The sequence below is a fragment of the Parasteatoda tepidariorum genome, chromosome 3 (assembly GCF_982258835.1).
Source record: "Parasteatoda tepidariorum strain Cologne lab strain chromosome 3, Ptep-v5.0, whole genome shotgun sequence".
Classification (NCBI taxonomy): domain Eukaryota; kingdom Metazoa; phylum Arthropoda; class Arachnida; order Araneae; family Theridiidae; genus Parasteatoda; species Parasteatoda tepidariorum.
In genome coordinates, this window is record NC_141757.1 from 73,860,597 (window position 1) to 73,880,291 (window position 19,695).

Genomic DNA, 19,695 nt, shown 5'->3' on the forward strand with positions numbered 1-19,695 from the left:
AAAAAGCCTTGTAATATTAAGTTGCCAACTGCTTTTCTGCAAAAAAAATTTAAAATTGGTTGCGAATTAGACAGTAAGTTTTGCAAAATTCGGTTTAATTATTTAAACACTTTAAAACCTTCATCATGAAATAACTGGAACAAAGTTACACATTATTATATATGATTAAAGTATAATAAATTGTGGTCATCAAAGTCACTTAATATACTAAAAAAATAAAATATACTGAGCCAATAGTCAAATATTAAAACAACTTTGGTACCACTAGAAAAAATCATACAGAAATGCGTAGCTAAAAGCCCTAAAATGCGTATCAAGTTGGCAGCTATTATTATAGAAAAAAGTTAATAATCTTATAGCCTTTATTCAAAGTTCTCCTTAGAAATAAAAAAGGGCAGGGAGCTAAATCACAGAAAAGGGCACTCGCTTAACACCAGAAAAATTTATCAAATTGTGTAATAACTGAATTTACAGGGTTCCCACTCTTTCAACAGAGCAAAAATTAAGCACTTTTAAGGACTTTCTTTTTTGAAGAAATTAAGGACTTTTTTGAAAAATAAAGAATTTTAAAAAAAATAGTGTGATTATTTATCATTGAATATACATATGCCACCAGTGACAGTGCGAATTATTGACCTTCCTAAAAAAATCAATAAATTTTATTGTAATGTAAGCACTGATATAAATGCATTAATTAACACGCTCGCCAAAGAATTACCAGGCAAATCTGCTTATCCTTAAGAAATAAAAATAATAGTGTAACAATCTTAAAATTTTAAAAAAATATATACATTGCAGCAAAACAAATTATAAATAGTTACCAAATATTTAACTTTCTTGTTAGAAGCAAATTTAGTATTTAGTACCCAGATAAGCAAAATTAGCTTATTTGGTACCCAGGAAAAAAAAGTTAGTATTTTTGAAAAAACACTTGGTTTTTACCAATAAACCCCAGGTTCTTGATGAAAAACCTAGGTGAGCTGAGATTTTTTAAACCCTATTTCTTACAAATCTGTTTAATTTTTAGTACAAATACCCTGTTTCTAACAAATCTGTTTAATTTTTAGTACAATCATGAATTTCAAAAAATGTTATCCTTTCTATAAATTTACAGTTACTGATTACACTGAATGAAATATTATACCAATTTATTTAATAAGAGATTTTAGTAAGTAGTTTTCGTTATGTATTCTAGTTCCAAAAAAAAATTTTTTTTACTAATACTTCTTTTCTTAGTGTTTTACTTAATCCCTATAAGCAGATGCATTACCAGTAGAACTTAATTTCTTGAATTCAGTCAATTTTGAAGGCTAGTGTGGGTATTCCACTTAGGTACCTTAAAACTGCCCCCCCCCCCCCTCAAAAAAAAGAGCACTATTTCTTCCATGTGCAGTATTCCCCTTGTCCACACTATTATTTTCTTTTGAAATGCTTCACTCTCCTGATAAAGTATCGTTCTAGGCAAAGGGCAGAATATATTAATGAAAGTTCATGTTTTTTTCCCCTTGCCTCCTTTACACACATGAATTTTTGTCTCTCTAAAATGCTTTAGCATGGTCTAATAGATGCATGGTCTAATTCTAAGTGATAAAAGAACACCATTTTGTTTTAAAAAATGGAACTGAAAAATTGTTCCTATCAACCATAGTGATGCTAAAAAATTAATGACTTTTAAAAACCTTGAACCAAAATTAAGTACTTTTAAGGGCCCTTATTTTCCATATTAAAATTTAAGCAGTTTTTGAGGACTTTTAAGGACCGTGGGAACGCTGATTTAATTCTCAACAATTCTTAAATTACCCTCCAATACTATTTTATGTATATCTTTCAAAAAGTAATTCTCACACATTATCAAAACAAGGGAAAAATTTGTAGTTTATAAAAAATAATTAAAGGCATGCTAAACGATAAACGACTGAGCAGAAATTATTTTTTAAAAAAAAGTAAACTAAAAAGAGATTATTGATTGATAAACAAATTTAAAGCTTTTTTCTATAATTTTAACTGAAAATTATGAAAAAATGAACACATAAAAAGGCATTTAAAACCTTGAAAGTATTATTTAAAAAATAATTTTAAATCACTTAAAAAAAATTTCATTAATAAACAGTCTCCCTAAGAAAAAGAGAAACTTATAAAAATTTAACCAGCTGAGAATAATCCCAACAAAGTAAATACTTGTAATAGTAATCAAAATTAAACCTATAAACACAGATAATTTTGCCAGCGTGAAATTATTATTTATTATTTAAACTGAGAATTTTTTTTTTTTCAAAATGGAATATGACTAAAAGGGCACTGTTTTTAAGGAATGGAGGCTTATTTTTACAAGAAAGGCAAAGAGGACGCACTTATTGGGATCAAAGGGCAAGCAGGGTGGGACGACCTTCAGAAAACTCTTAGGGCGAACACTGCCTAAAAACTTAAGAAATAATCTTTCTAATTTGAACAATAAGACTGTTAAATATGACATTGTAAATTACTATCTAATAAATGAATAATTGTTCAATGTATGAGAATTCATACACAAATATTAGTTAACAATTTATCACAAGACACACATATTCAGAAAAAAAATGAATGAAATCGGTAAAATTGAACTACTAAAAAGAATATCTTCTAAAACAAAAATATTTAACAATTTGAAGACTCTCATAGAGGTAGAAATAAGCAACTGCTTTACAGTTTCTTCTTTTGTTGCTTCATAAAAATTAGAATTTCAAATAATAATATGTCTGCCAACCTTCCATGAGGGGACATCTGAGATACAATACCTTCTTCAAAAAGATTACCCTTGCTACGAATTTAATAATTAATGTTTTGAAATTACTAGAATATTTTTCTGAGAATGGTCAAAAGTTTTATGCTTTCATATTCATTTAATTATTTTCCTAAATTGTGGATCGAATAAACTAAAAAATGGATGCCCTATCACTTAGTTGCTCCACAGAAAAAAAGTTAAAGTGTACTTAAAAATCTTAAATGTAATTGAAATATTACCTAAAGTTTTAAGAAATAATATTTCTTTCAAATTTGTACTGATCCAAGCTGATTTTCAAGTGTAAGCAAACATGATTTTGGTGCCCTTCTCCATTAAGGACAATAATAAATATACACAGAGTAAAATTAATTTTATTTAGAATTATAAAAATAAGTAAAAATCTAAAGTTTTTATTTTTTTAATAAAAATGCGGTACAAACTACTTATATATTGTACTTTTATTTCAAATTCTATAGAGCAAAATAATAGAACTATGAAGCTATGAATTGATAAAGAGATGTACAGTGTGACAAAAAAATAATCTAACTCTATCTTTTGATCTAATGATCAGATCTTCAGGTTCTAAGATTTACTCTTAATAGTTTGAGAGGGTGATCTCAAATATGCTAATTAATTAGCGCAGACAATATTTCAAGTTGCAAAATCAGACACAAAAACATACTTTTTTAAAATAAACATACATTTCCTCAACTGATTCAGATTTTTGACACCCAAAATATAAGGGGAAGCCACAATCTGAGAAATATGGTTCCCGTAGGTTAGTCAGGAGAGCAATCCAAAGTTTAGACCCCATAACATTAATTTCATCGTATCTCGAAAACTTTTGAAGCTTATTCGAAAAATTTTTAAGCTTATTCGAAACATTTTTTGCACACAAGTATAAAATTCTTTTATTCAAAGATAATTCCATGCAGAAACATACATTTTAGTAAATATTTATTATTTGTTAGTTCTTGCTACTTATTATTTTTTATTAAATAATAGTGGGAAAAAGTTTGAATTTTAAGCTTTTTTTTTTCAGTCGTAATTTTCATGGCAAAATACAAAATTTGAGCGAAATCTGGTAAATAATTCCCGAGAAATCGGATTTTAAAGAGTGTCGTTTATTTAAAATTCGATTTTTGAATATTTAAGATTCAATAAGTGTCATATATTTAAGATGCGATAAGTGTTGTATATTTAAGATGTGTCGTATATTTAAGATTCGATTGTCGTACATTAAACATCGAATTTTAAATATACGACACTCTTTAAAATCCAATTTGAAATGGAGACATTTCTCTAAGAAACAAAAATTATTAAGGAGAGGAATATAAGATAGAAACAGGGTTGGCAGGTTTTTGACATGTGACAGTTTTTGACGGTTTAAACCATGGTTTAATCCGTCACGTCAAAAACCTCACTGTCGAAAATGTCAAAAACCTATATTCATATGTGAAATTCAATTAATGCATAAAATTTATATATTTTTTATAAAGGATAGTGTTTCTAAATATGTTCTAGAAAAAATAAATTTAAAATTTTGAAGAAACACTTATATTTTGAATAGTAACCAAAATCTTGTACTTTTGAAAGCTCACATCTTTTGTAAAATTATGTATTCATTTTCATGTGTTATTGAAAATCTGCAGTGATATTATTAAGAAATTTATTTATAACCAAATTTAGTGTATAGTATAGATTATACTAAAAATTAGACATTTTTAAAGATAAACATTAGCAGCTTTGTACATTAGACATCTTTTAAAGAAAAATCTTTTTAATATTCTTTTAAATCCTCTTAATAATCTTTTTAACATAAGACATTACAAATTTAAGTGCTTTCTGTTAAATACACAGAGTAGTTAGTGTCGATTTACAGTATATTCAGCCTATTCATTTACTATGCTGAAAATTTAGTTTATCCAAATACTTGTGAATTTCATTTTGCTGAATACTATATAGTTTTGTTGAATATCTAAATATTCAGCTGTTGAATAATTACTTCTTGCTTTCAAGATATGCATTATTTGTATTCTTAATACAAGTGGAGAAAAAAAAAATTAAGAGGTAAAAATTGTTTTAAAATGATAAGTGTAATAATTATAAATAAATATAATAAACAATATGAATTATATTTATCATTATTCACAAATATAACTACTTTTAAATTCAAATTAACATACTGGATAATAAAGATATTCGGTATAACATTAAAAAAAATTTTTATACACTTGTATCAAGTTTGTATTTATACAACATAACTTGTAAGTTCCTTATAAATATTAGTTATATGTTCCTTATATGTCAAAAATGCATAGTAATAAACTTTTAATTTTCTTAAGTATCAAAAAAAAATTTTTTTTTTTCAAAATATAAATATTTAAAAAAATTTTGTGCAAAATTTTTCTGCTCATGCATTTGAATATAAATTTCTGAGATTTTAAATCTGTTATTTTACCTTAATTTTGATTAAAAAATATTTTAAAACCTGCTGATTACCTATAGTATAATTAAATTTCAATATAATGCATGGCAACTGTTGGTAGTTTTGAAGTTTATATATTTTCTTGGCAAACTTCAGTTTTTGACACTTTTGACGGGTTTTTGACACTTTTGACGGGTTTTTGACGGTTTAAACCAGTATTATACCCTTGTCATGTCAAAAACCACTTTTTGACGTCAAAAACCCAGCCCTGGAAAGAAAGAAATGTGTTTTATACTCTTCCAGCAAACTTCAAAAAAATTGAGAGAAATTATTTTTGTTATTAATTCATTCAGTTAGTTATTTCACTTTGCTAAATTTTACATAACATTTACAAACTAAAAATATAGCTAAACAAAACAGTGCACAAAATATCAAAAGGACCGGAAAAGAATTTCATTTTTGTTACACTAAACTCAAAAAGAGTTAACAGGTTTTAATTATTAATTCTGTGTTATCCACTTCATCAGGAATCATTGGTCATCCAGCGCAGAAAATTTAAATGCTGGATTAATGTAAACCTAATATCTTTGGAGCAAAAAATAAGGTATTTCAAACATTCATATTTTCAAATTTTGTATTACACAGAAAATGTTATAGTGATCAGAATCTATGGAAACCTGATAGTGCAGTGTAGGCAAAAAATGGTGGGGGATTGGAGAACTCCCGCCCCAATTCATATGTTTTTCCCTGGGGATCTTGACCAGTGCACTCTTGAATTATCAAGCAAAGTTTAATAAATAAAGGCAGGAGCATCAGATTGCCATATTTTCTGATCAATATAACATTTACAAAATGCCTGCTCTTAATATTTGCTCAAAGTTACAACAGAAGTTTAACAATTCTGCATTTAAATTTTCCTGGTTTGATAACAAAAGGTTTCAGACAATGTGAATGTTTACAACATTGATTAAAACAAAAAAAAACTTGTCTAAAGTCTGCTTTAACGAATTTATTGTATAAAATTAAAGAATAATTAACTATAATTTTAATTTAAATTGGAAATATTATGAATCACCAAAAATAAAATAAACACAATAAAATGGAAAATTTAAAGAAAAAAATCAATACTAATCCAACAAATTCACATTATTTTATACTAACTAAAAGGAAAACAGGTGTTTCTTTTTTTTTTAAAGCTAAAATTGAAAAATTTTAAAGAAATCATGAACAGATAAAATAAAATAGTACAAACTTATCATAAAACATCTGGAAAATAAGTACATTTTTACTGTCACTTTTCACAAGCAAGCAATAAAATAAGGTTTTAGAAAGGCAAAAAATAAGATGGTAAAAAGTTTATCTTTAAATCCAGCTTTGCCAGAATTCAACGCCCCCTTTACTAGGCGCTCTACGCAGCCGTTTACCAGGCTTACACCTCGGACCAGCCCTGTTTGCTTATAGTAAAATTGTTTAAAGATGACACCATAAAATTAACTACCCGGTAAAATTAATTATTGTTCAATTGATCTCTGATATCGCATTTTTTTTCTTAAGTTGTGAAGAACAGCTCTTATAATATAATACTTTGCTACTATTATAAATATGATAATAGTAACAAATGTAAAGAATAGTTCTGATGCTCCTGAAATGTGTGAAATATTAAAACTACCTCCATCTTTACCCTCCCCCCTCCCAAAAAAAATTTTTTTATGCACAAATTTTTTTTGGTTTAGGTTGCATTAAATATTACTCACTAATGACAACTAGTTACATAAAAGGGATAATTTTTTTTATTTATTTAGATTTCAAGGACTTTTCAATGAAATTTCATAATTTACAAGACCTCAAGGTCAAAAAATCAAAAATGCAAAAAATCAAATATGCAATTTTTCAAAAGGTTTTCTGAAAAATTATTAAAATCCTCAAACATTTCCCCTCCCCCCCTTTTTTTAAATGGCTAATTTTCTGCCAGGGTTAGCAGATTCAAATCAGCTTAATTAAAACCATTATTTAAATGAAATGTTTTTTTTTTAAAATCTTTGATTGAATTAAATAAAATGTTATTTCTATAAAAAAATCATTAATTTAAAAAGTTTCAGAGAAGAAATATTTTAAATTTTTTAATGATTTTCAAATTATATCTTTTTTCAATTAATTTGAATCATGCATTTACATGCATTATGCACTATAAAACAATTTTTCATACAGTAATATTGTTTGAAATTTACTTTTAGGATTTATTTTTGATATTTCAATTATAATTACATTTATAAAATTTAACTAATATTAAACTAAATTTTTAAAATATCATTAAAAAAATAAAACAAATTAGAAACTCTTATGCTTTCTGGTTAAAATGTAACTATTTAAAAGAAATTCAATGATTTCTATAAATATAATTACTTTAATTGTAAACACAAATTCTTTTGTTATTGTTTATAGTTATGATATCCAATATATTTTTAACTAAAGGAATGAGCAAAATTGGATGACTTGCAATATTGCAATTATTTGCTATTAAGGTGTTTAACTTTCTAATATATTTTATTTTTTATAGTACTTTTAATAAACTTTTACAGTGTAACAGTTTTTTTGAAAAACGTAATAGATACAGATAAAATTAATAGACAAGATATAAAAATTTGAACACTGCTTTTAGCTTAACTTTATAGCATAGTAATTTTATAGAACTTTACATAATATATATAACATCGCAAAAACTTAGACCAGTTCAATAATGTTTCTAGAAAACCATTCTCCAATAAAGTAAAAAGTTTTCAAAAGGCACTTATAAAAATCTAATATTTTATCAAAAAATTTAGGACTCCTAACTACGCTACGCATAACTTTCAACTAACAATACAAAAACTCCATGTATAGCATCATAACTTTATAGAAGTTGCAATATTATGTCATCAAGAATTTGTACAATGAGCTAAAGTAATACTGTTTTCAGAAAATACCTTTCTTTGATATTATATATATATATATATATATGCCTAACAGCTTATCAAACAAATTTGCATTTCTTAATTATCTCATAGATTATTTTCAGCTAAAAATTTCTTATTCTTTAGCATCATAACTTAGTCTCTTGTCTAAATATAACATAATATAAATTTGTAAAACAAATGAGCTAGTCAAATTTTGCTTCTATTTCAATAAAAATGTTGCTCCTAATGGCCCAATGTCCAACACTATCAAATTAGTGGCTCTTAACTATGTCATACATTGCTTTCAGCTTAACTATAACAAAGGCCTTTATCATAGCATCACAATTGTATCAAATTTTAGTTTAAATACATCAGAAAATTTTTTAAAAGAAATATACCAGATTAATACTACATCTAGAATCACCTCTCTACAATGAAAATGTTGATCCTAATGTAACAAAATATATCCAACATTTTATCAAATTAGTGACTCCTAAATATGTCATACACTGCTTTCAGCTTAGTTTTAATTAAAAAATATCTTTCAGAGCTTCATAATTTTAACTAACTTTTATCTAGTTTAAATCCATGATAATTTACAAACAAATAGGCCAGTTTAATATTGCTTCTAGAAACACCTTTCTTAAATAAAAATGTTGCTCCTAATGGTGTGAAATATACCCAACATTTTATCAAATTAGTGACTCCTAAATAAGAAATACATAGCTTTCAGCTTAGCTTTAATTTAAAAATATCTTTCATAGCATCATAATTTTATCAAACTTTAGTTTAGATATAATATAAAAATTTGTAAAGCAAACAGGCCTGTCCAATTCTGTTTTTAGAAACACATTTCTCCAATTAAAATGACAATAAAATATGTCTAACATTTTATCAAACAAATTTCTGACTCTCATACACAGTAGAACTTCAATTACCCGACACTTAAAGAGCTACAGGTACATCCGAAAATCATAATTGTCTTGTAAATGGGAGAACTTTTCAATTTAGTACATAATTTTTGTTTTCTGTTAATCATTTTCTCGTAACCAGAATTAAGATTCTTCTACAGAACAGTAATAGAATTAAATTTGGAGCTTAACGGCATGAAGCTCATAAAATAAACTGTAGTACAATAACATCAGCTGCAATAATGAAAAAATATCTGTCAAGACACTTTTAAATGGTGTCAGATATCTGAAGTGTCGTATGGTCTGGTGTTGAATAATTAGAGTTCTACTATATATGTTATACTAAATATTATTATTGTATCAGTAGATTTTGATGTAAAGGACATCTTATATTTCTAATCATAAATAGATTAAAAGAAATATAACTAAATAATAGTTCATTTTACCTTCACTTTTAGTTAAAATTATCTTCGTCTATAGCACTATAACTTTAAAAGTTCTGATCTGAAATAAATGAAAATCAATTAGAAAAATAAGTAAAAAACAAAGTAGCATTGACACAACAAAATTTAAGAAGCCTTACATATTGCAAATATTTTTAATGCATTCTGAAAGAGCAGCAATAGCAACACTTTCAATCTCTTCATCTTCTACCATCCTAAACATGATTTCTTACTATTACAGAATTTCGATAGCACCAGTAAAAAATTATTTTCAATTTGATAGTAAAAGTTATTTTTAATAATATTTTTTTAAAAAAAATATCTCTTAAAAAGGTTTTTAAAAAAAATGAAATATGAACACCACAAAATATAAATATTTTTAATGTATATATAAAAGACACAGATAATCAATCGATAGTGAAATTAAATGTTCGAAAAGCCTGATTTTTTTGTAATATTCTAATTTATTTTATAATATTCTTCTTCAGATCACTACAACAGAAACATATTTCTTGCAAAAAGTGTAAAACTTGATATATACCTAAATAGATTCAAAGAGACAGTAGATATTCTCTCCATTATAGCCAAAAAATTTACTAAATGGTAGATTTATAACTTATAACCAACAAAGATCTTGATCTCAACAAAAAAGTTGCTTAGAAATTGAAATAAAACTTAAAACAGTTGTCTCTTTTATTTCCATATTAACTTTTGATGGTACATGTAGTACACAATAATAGCATATTATTTTGAAATTAGTTTGCCATTTAAGAATTTTGTTTTATTTCATATGAATTGTCTTTAATAAGCAAAAGTAACCTTTCATAGAATTTTTAATGCAAATCAAAAGATAATACTTAATTCTAGTGTTTAAAGAAATAGAATATAAATTAGGTAGGTAACCATCAAAATAAAAACAAGTATAGGGTCTTTTCTACAAAATGTTATATGATCACAGAAATAATTTTAAAAAATATATTTTTAATCTGAAATATATGAAAAAATTAAATCTTAATTTAAAATAGAGTAATCCAGCAACAAAATGGAAACCTACTTGTTAAATTAAGTAAGAATAACGAAAAAAATCTATTATTTCAGACAATTATTACTATGCATATTATATTCAACATTTCAAATTTATCCTTAGTCACATTTTCAAGTATAAAAATAGTTCTAATTTAATACATTTCAAGGACAAAAATATATCAAAATTATAAATTTACAAAGGGACAACTTTATGAACAAATGAAATTTATTGATAATAAATTAAATTAAATATGTAAAATTGAAAACAATAGATCAATAATGAAAGAAGATACCCAGTGGATCTAGATATAAATTAACTAATAACAGCTAATAATTTTGAATTGATAAACTAAGAATTGATTGAACTAATAAATATTGAATTGTTGAAATAGATTAATTGAATCTTCATTAAAACAGAGAGAAATAAAAGAAATTTCTTACTGAACAAAATATGAACTTTTTGTATACAGTCAAATATTATCCCCTGAAACTAACTTTCTTTTTTGTTTCATAAGTAGCATTATCAATATTTTTATTACAAAAGAAATTAAAAAGACATTTGGTTTTGCAATATTTTTACCCAAATTGTAATAAACAGAATAGCAAATGTAATGATTGTTTATTTACTAATGTGAGCAAAAGAAATTTAGAGAATTGCAAAAAGAAAACCAACAGTGATTATCAAGCATATTCAAGACTGAAATACTGTTACCTAATTATTGTAACATTTAAAAAAAAATTTCTCCAACTTTTTTTAACTAATATAATAAGATTATTGGTGTATTTGTATTTATGCAGTCTCATCATATGATGTAATTTGCGCTACAAACACTTGATATAAAGAATTTATAACTAAAAGCTAGAATATAAAGATGATACATCATAAAAAGTATGTCTCTTTTAGTCACAAGAGTGAATAATATTTAGCTACTTTTTATTAAAATTTAAAAATTCCGACCTTTAAGGCTGCAAAATTTCATAACCTGAGGAAGCATATTGTGAGCTACGTATAAACAATTAAAATTGTAAAAATTATAGTTCTCTATCACAAAATGTTGAAAAACACTGCAAGATCAACAATTTTATTTGTTTTCATATTGCTAATTACAGGTGATTTAAGAGCAGATTGATTTTATTTCACAATTTCCTTGTGGCAACAAAAATTAATTAGTTAAGTATTTCATCGAACAATATAACTATTTCATACGATCTGTCTGGCTGGAATTTTTTTTAAAAAGCACACATACTCATTAAAATTATTTACGGATGATTTATGTATCATTTTATTTCAATTTTTTTCATTATCTTCAATCCATATCGCTGGTTATCCATAGAACGATCTTCTTAATATATGTTAAAATTGTAGCTAAAACTCATAGTGAGATGGAGAGGTTTACACTCACCAGAAAATATTGTTTACATTAATAGTTTAGTGTGAAAAACTTAAAAAAAAAACTTTAAAGGAGCCATAAGCAATGGCACCCGGATGTTGTTTAAAAGCCTGCCATTCAAAACTTCCTTTTAAAGAAACTACCTTATATATATATATATTGAGTTATATTCTTACAAATATCATCTAAACATTGTGTTTCAGAAAAAATAATTTTTTTTTTTACTCAGAATTTGAATGCCTCAAATAATTAATCAATATTTACATAGCCCCGAAATAATTAATGTTTACACGTTAAATTTGCACTGCAACATTGCAAAGTTAAAATTTGTAATTGGATTGGGCTTACGTAACATGACGTCACATGATGAGTCCTTATTATTGGTTGAATCCTTAACTTTTGGAATTCTTCGATGTATCATGTAAAGATGCCTGAAGAGAAAAATTTATTGCTGAACAATAGCTTCTTAACAAGGAAGGATCTTATCCAACGAAAACAGAAGTTTTAACCAGTAAGATTTATCTCTTACTTAGTTTTATTTCCAAATTTTAAAAATATAAGCACCAGTTTTGTGAGTATTTTAAATTCAATGAATTCTGTCAGAATCATGAGATTCGCCTGTAATTTTCAAGATTTCGAATGAAATTAACGAACTCGTCGCACCAGTTGAAAAATTTGAGATATCGTACGCAAAGCTATGCACTTAATTTTCAGAAAACTTAAACATTTTCCTTCTATTGTAATGGAAAAAATAACACAATTTTGACGAAGAAATTCACCAGAAATTGTAATTATTATTATTTATAATGTTGTTATTGTAAAAACAACCTCTGAGTAAAAATTTTATTATTTTTTCCTAGAAATTTCCCTGCGGCTAAGCCGCACTCCCAGAATGAAACATAACAACAAAAATCAAAGCATAACATCAGAGCTGCTGTAAAGAGGAGAGCTCGCTAAAAATCAATTCTTTATTTTTGTTATTGCCGGCAAATACTGCGTATGAGGTATATTATTAGTTGCATAATTCTTAGAAAACTTATTTTGTCTCACACTTTTGTTTATAAAAAGAGAATAATAATTATACATTCAAATTAAAAGCTGCAATGATGACATACCTTAGTTTATTAAGTTGATTTATTACCAAATACGTGAATTTTTCTAGAGACAGATGCTTTGCACTTTCTTCTAAGTTTAATAATATTTTTAACAAGATATTTTAAGTTTTCTTTGTTTGACATTAACCATGCATTAATTCAAACATTAACGTCTTATTTTCCAATAAGCCCAAAAACTTATCTGGTGTCCCTGAATGTAATTTGTTACTTTGTTAAAATTTAGAGAGATAAAAATGCTTAGCTGTTCCAAAAACGTATTCGATTGTAAAGATTTCTACAACCCCAAATGAACAACTTCATGCTTTTTTTTTGTGCAATGATATTATGATGAATAAAATATTGCATGTAATTGTACAACACACGTTTTTTTCCTTCCTAGTTGCTTTTTATTATTTATCTATTCTTAACCAAACAAAAATGTAATTTGTTGTATTTTTTGAAATAAAACTGATAGTGAAATTTATTTTATAAGTTTTATTATCTTTTGGTTTAAAAAGGAGCATATTTTGTTGCAAAAAACTTGATTACTGTTACCCAAATTTGAATTTTTCAATTTTATGAGATAATAATTTCAATTTACTTAGTAGAGTATTTAGTACATTTAAAGACTATAATATTGCCACACTTAATCAGTGCTTTGCAAATGCAGTTTCTTATTAAGAATGTCATCCATGATAGTATGCCAGTGTTATAAAACCTAAGAATTATGTTTTGTTAGGATCATTAATTCCTAACTTTTTAACTCAATGTCCTTGTAATCCTCTGCACATAATGAATTAAGGAAATTTAGCTTGATTTTCTGTGTACCTAGTAGTTAATATTTATATGCATTTAAAATAAATGACTCTTTCAAAAAATTCCAAGGTCACACACTCAGATTTTAAAAACCATCAAGTAATTTCCAAACTAAAAATAAAAAGCCATCATGTTTGAAGAGTTGATTAAACCTAATTATTTAATTATATTTACTTACAAGTTCATTGTATTATTGTTGACAATGATGGTGTGAGGCTGCTTTACACAGAAATCACTAGATTTTTATTCCCTCATTTATTTTATTTAATCAAATATTTCAACTCAAAGCAAGTTGAAACAAGTCATATGAGAAATGGCACTGAAATAAACTTTTTAAAATGAGTTAGAAAATGTATTTGACCAAAATGAAGATAAATAGTCTATCTCTTTGACGAGTTTAAAAACAAAACCATCTCTAACTTTGTATACTAGTTTATTGTTTTGGTTGGAGAGTTTGACTATACACAGAAATCAGTTTGCTGTTGATTATTATTATTTTTTTTTTTTTTTTTTGCTCTGCTTTTTAAATGTTGCAGTTATTTTTATTTCATATATATTGCTAAGATTTTATGTTTAATTAATAGTTAAAAAAATATGTGTAGAAATATATTTGATTAAATTTAGGGTTGTCAGAAGCAAAAAAAAAGACATGCGGGTCAAAGATGGAAACGATGTTAATTATTTTTATCTTCAGTACTATAATTTAGAGGGCAAAGTTCAGTAACGCAAATGTTCCTGTTCTCACTGGCTCTAAAATTAAGAAGGAAGTGGTAAAAGTTGTAGAACATACTGTGACGTAAAATAAAATCACTTTTGAAGAAATTTAATGTTAAGCTGAAAAATTATACCTTGTTCATATGTTGTTAAACTTCATTTCATATAAATATTTGTTTTTATTTATTGAAAATAAACAACCATTTTTGCCACAAAGTTTATAACACTGAAAAAAATTTGCATACTTTAATTAGTTGATCAGTTTTATTTTTTTTGTATTTATCCGTTAGCTAGGTTTCTGACAAAGCTATAAATTTGCACCATGCCTCCCTAGCAATGTATCAGGCCTCAATGTTGCCTTTAATTATTTTTCAAGAGCTTTTCATTTTCCCATTATTTTGATAATGAGTGAGAATTACTGTGTAAAATATGCACATAGAGGGTAATTTAAAAATTGAAGATCAAATTTAGTTATTATTTAATAATGCACATTTTAATAAATTTTAATGGCGGCAAGTGAGTGCCCTTTTCTGCAAGAAAGCACCATGCCCTTTTTTTATTCCTAGGGAGGACTCTCGATTAACATAATTATAAAATGTGCTTACATAAATTTATAGTAGTTATATATTTTATAGACAAAATTATCTTTTTTATCACCTTTTAAGATTAAGAAAAATTGTAAAGTAGCAACCGTGGGGGTTGGTGAAAGGAGCCTTGTAGGGATTTTTAATCTTCGACTAGTTTCTTTAAAAAAAAAAATTTTTTTTTGCTTATAGATGAAATTCTTCAACATTTATTTCAGACCTAAAACTTTAGAAATTTAAACTGATGCTATAAAAGTTATATATTTTCTGAAATTTAAAATTACCAAAAAATATGTAATTTTATTTCTATCAAAATAACGTGCTTTTGTATTCTTTACTTTTAAGATTCAACATATTTGATTGGTTTTCAATAGAATCAACATCACGGAGAAACCCAGCTCTTCCTCCTCATCCCTCTCACAAGATTTACAAAATTTAGTGAGTCGTCTTTTTCTAATTTCTACAAAAATTATAAAATTCGTATGTACTGTCCCACTTATCTCGTTTTTTTAATTTTAAAGAAAAATGTAATTTTATTTTAAAGGATGTGTTTATACACCTTTTTTGTAAGTTTGGGTTGACTATTATCTACTACTGCCCCCTGTCATACTTTGAATACAGTCCCAATATCCTGAAAAAATCCAATTTACTTACACATTTGCTATGCTAAAAAAAATTCCTTTTGCTGAATACATTGCTCGGTGACCCTTGATTTAATAAAATATTTTTGATTTTGTTTTCTTCATAATTTCTAAAGAATACTTTCTTCAACTTAAAACCTTTTAAGACTTTTTGAACCATAATCTTAGAACTTAATTTTATGAACCGTTTCTGCAAGTTTTAATAAGTAAAAGATTTCCTGGAAGAGTAAAAAATTGACTGAATGATTCATTCCTAAAAAAGATACGCGCATAAAGAGGAGATTAGCCATCCGTCAGACTTAGATAAAGTGAAAAACTTTCTGCACACATCGATTAACTCTTGTAATAAGTTTCAATACTTTTGTTGCTGCCTCATTTTGACCAAATTCATTTTGAAAATCAGGGATTTTTTTAATAATGTTTAATTTTTATAAAACTATGATTTATACCACAGAGATGAGTTTGGTAAAAAAAAACCATGAAAGCTGAGAATAGAAATCCAAAAATGTCATATGCAAAAATACTATTTAATAAAAACCTGAAATTTGAGTAAGAAAAAAGTGCATGAAGGAAGCATTTATCAACAGAACATTATCAATGTTTCAATAAAAATATTGATGCGCATATTCGCCTAAATTATTCATATCTGCCACCCGTAAGCTTCGAAAGAGCTTTCTAATTTAATGAATTCAAAAGAAAAACTAGTTACCAAAACAATCAAACAGTGTGTTGTGATTGGAAAGAATCAGAAATATTAAAGATTTTAGCACCTGAAGAAATATTGAATGAAGATAATAACAAAAGAGAAGAAATGCACAAAAATGTAAAATCAAATGACAAAGCAGAGATATTAACATTGTTCAAAGTAATTTTTTAAGTTAATATGTGTTATATAGCATTTACAGTGCTAAAATTAATGTTGGTTCGAAACAATGAAAATTTTACTCACACCACCATTAAAATAATTATCACTGGTGTCCCAGAACAGCAATTCATGTTAAATGGTGGTATATTGTTTTGATTTCGGATCTTATGATTTAGTCTGTATTTTTTTCACCAAAAAGCTTATTTCAGCATAATTGGGTACTTGCATTTCAAGAAGACACATGTGACCTATGACGTCTCCTCCAGCTGATCGTTTATAAGCAATACGGTGTGTTAAAGTTGTGCTAAGTTTCTCCATATAAGTTAGAATGTTAATTACCGTTAATCTAATATATATAATTCTCTTACGTGGCTCCCAAATTTTGGCTGTATTTCTTTTCCGACGGTGGCAACAGTTTTCATTTTTAATGAAGTACTTTGTACAACTAAATAAGATTCTTTTCACAACACTTAAATATTTACTTTGTTTTCTTTTATAGAGAGAACAGTCGGCAGAGAATTCTGTTAGGTTAAAAAGCATTTTGCTAAAAAAAGAACAAATTCTAAAAGAATTAAAAATGAACAACTTAAAAAATAAAAATGCTGTTGCCAGCCATAGAATTTTTTGAAAGTTAACTTAGCAACATAATTCAAAATGACATAGAAGCGCAACTAGATCAAAATTAAGATACCTGAGTGCTTGAAGTAACAAATCCTTCAATTCTATAAGTGTCATATCGCCAAATGCCCAAATTAACAATTGTGTTTTTAAAGGAATTCTCTCTCTCTTTATATATATATTTGCATTTTACAACTTATTCATATTAAACTTCTGTTGTGTGTCTGAATACTGACATTTAGAACAAAATTAAGGTTTAGAATTGCCTCGGAGAAATTTGAATTGTTAACAATGACTTAAACAAAAAGTTTTATTTTAACTCACAAATACTACATTATAATTTTAACTGTTTCTATGACTATACTCATTTTCTTACTCTTTTCTTTGTTTTTTATACATTTTATATTTTTGTGATAAAATAAAAAACTTATAGTTGTTCTGCTTCTGAACACTGATGAAAACACAAAATGATGGGCTTCATCAACAATCAAAAATATATACATTTATTTTACAAATTCCATATTATTAGGGTGGCGCCCTTCAGAGAATTAAAAATACAAAATTATCTTCATCGAAGCCGATGCTTTACATCCGGCGTTCAGTGGCAGACTACTATTTCATATTGTTTTACAACACATGGCTTTAACACTCTGGTGGGAAAGACTTTAAAACAAAACTTACAACAGTTACTTTTCTCAACAACTGAAATTTAGAATAGTGTGATTAAGAAAAACATGTGAACTGTTTGCAATTTCAAATTAATATTGAAATGTACAGGTTTAGAATTTTCTACAGTGAAAAGTTTTCTGAACTTCAGTAATCAAAAAAGTATTCAAAAGTTAGACGTTAAGAACCAGGGGTCTGTCCAGGCCGAATTTACTACCGTTTAGCGGTACCTTCACAAATTCAACTTTAGGAAAAACGGTAGTTTCACAAATTCAATTTCAGGAAAAACGGTAGTTTCACAAAATACTTTTTCTTAAAATTTCATTTTTGTACCCCTTAAGAAACGATAAATCCATATTTTTGTGTTGATTTTTTAATATAATTTTTAATTTTTCACAAATTACGTCTAAATTTTCACAAAATAGGTACCTGTCAGAAAAACCTAGACAGACCCCTGAGAACCTATCCAATGAGTGAGCATTGGATTGCGTAGCAATCCGAAATGAACTGTGAAAGCAGTTCCGGGGGCGAATGAGCGAGCAAGGGGCGAAGCCTCCTAATTTAATTTAATACAGCACCGTATGGCATATCAAATTTGTTGAAATATAATTATTTCTCGTCTACATCTTTTACTTAGATTTATTATTTGTTTATGATATATTTTGCTTTATGTTATGGTCTACTTCAATGCATAATTTGTTTGATTATGTTCTACATGGCTTTCTGTTAAGTAAGAAATATATAGTGAAAGAATTGAAATCTTTTTGAAAGAATATAAAATGTGTCACTTAAGAGAACGATACTTGACAGGCTTGGCTTACTCATAATTAAATGAGAAAAAAACAGTTGCTAATGTAAACAAATGCCACGCTTCAACAACCAATCAGGATCGAGGTACCCACACAATGTCACTTGCAGGTATTCCATTGTGACGTTACATATTCTCTCTAAATTTTTAATTCTCTGTATTGTAATTTTTATCTTTTAAATTCACTTTATTTACACCTTCTTTTAAAAACATTATGTAAGTGGTAGAATCAAAATGTATACTGACTTTTAATATCTTTTAGTTACTGACTCTTCTAACAAGTAACTAACTTTTATTTTGAAATAATTGTACAGTTATTAAATTAGCAAAATTTTTAAAAATATTCAATATTTAAATAAAATACTTGATTTTGGATATCGAAATATTTGAAGCATTATACTTCAAATTTATCATATTGAGATTTCATTGTATTTTTTATTTACTTGTGAGATTATTCTTTGTTTTATTTACTGTAATATTACACTATGTTTTAAAAACGCTCTATTTTATTCATGTAAGGAAAAAGTGTTCTTGCAATCATATTTACTGAAATGATTGCTTAAGGAAATTTAATTATTAAATAGGGATGTAACGGATATTCGGTTCAGCCTTTTTGCTAGATATTCAACCAAATGCTCGGCAAATAGTATTATTTGGAAAAGTATTTTTCGACAAAGTTTTTTTTGGGGGGAAACTCTAATCGTATGTTTTACTATTCATTATGAAGAATTGTTTTTACACATATTTGTTAAGTTATAATTAAATTAATTGCTTAATTTATGTTCTGAAGGAGAAAAAGTGAAATTAGAGGAATTGAGACTAGATTACTTTATAGTTTTGTAATACTAAGTTTTGTAAAGCTGATTTTTTTTTTTTTTTTTTGAATCATAACAGGCATGTCAATTTCATTATTTTTTTCAACACTTTATGTTTTAAAAATTTAATTGTTTCTTTTTCGTTTATTTTTCTGTATTAACTATAGGACAGCATTTTAAC

The 19,695-nt window shown here is 26.4% G+C and overlaps 2 protein-coding genes across 11 annotated transcripts in view; one reads left to right on the forward strand and one right to left on the reverse strand.

Moving 5' to 3' along the window:
- The window catches only part of LOC107441763 (uncharacterized), a 33,143-nt gene extending 21,100 nt beyond the window's left edge, over window positions 1-12,043 (reverse strand). The window contains exons 1-3 of one of the 6 annotated variants that reach the window (XM_087159599.1): window positions 11,906-12,043; window positions 9,480-9,537; window positions 5,264-5,457 (exon numbers count right to left, since the gene is read on the reverse strand). The gene's annotated coding sequence lies outside the window, so the exon portion shown is untranslated. The other 5 variants (XM_087159598.1, XM_087159600.1, XM_016055132.4 and 2 more) reach the window with 5 other exon arrangements.
- Window positions 12,044-12,279: 236 nt separating this feature from the next.
- SCCRO4 (DCN1-like protein SCCRO4) overlaps window positions 12,280-19,695 on the forward strand; it is a 41,397-nt gene continuing 33,981 nt past the window's right edge. The window contains exons 1-3 of one of the 5 annotated variants that reach the window (XM_043045261.3): window positions 12,531-12,680; window positions 12,754-12,897; window positions 15,447-15,539. The gene's annotated coding sequence lies outside the window, so the exon portion shown is untranslated. Of the gene's footprint in view, window positions 12,405-12,424; window positions 12,681-12,753; window positions 12,898-15,446; window positions 15,540-19,695 lie in introns of those variants that run through there. The other 4 variants (XM_043045266.3, XM_043045269.3, XM_043045272.3 and 1 more) reach the window with 4 other exon arrangements.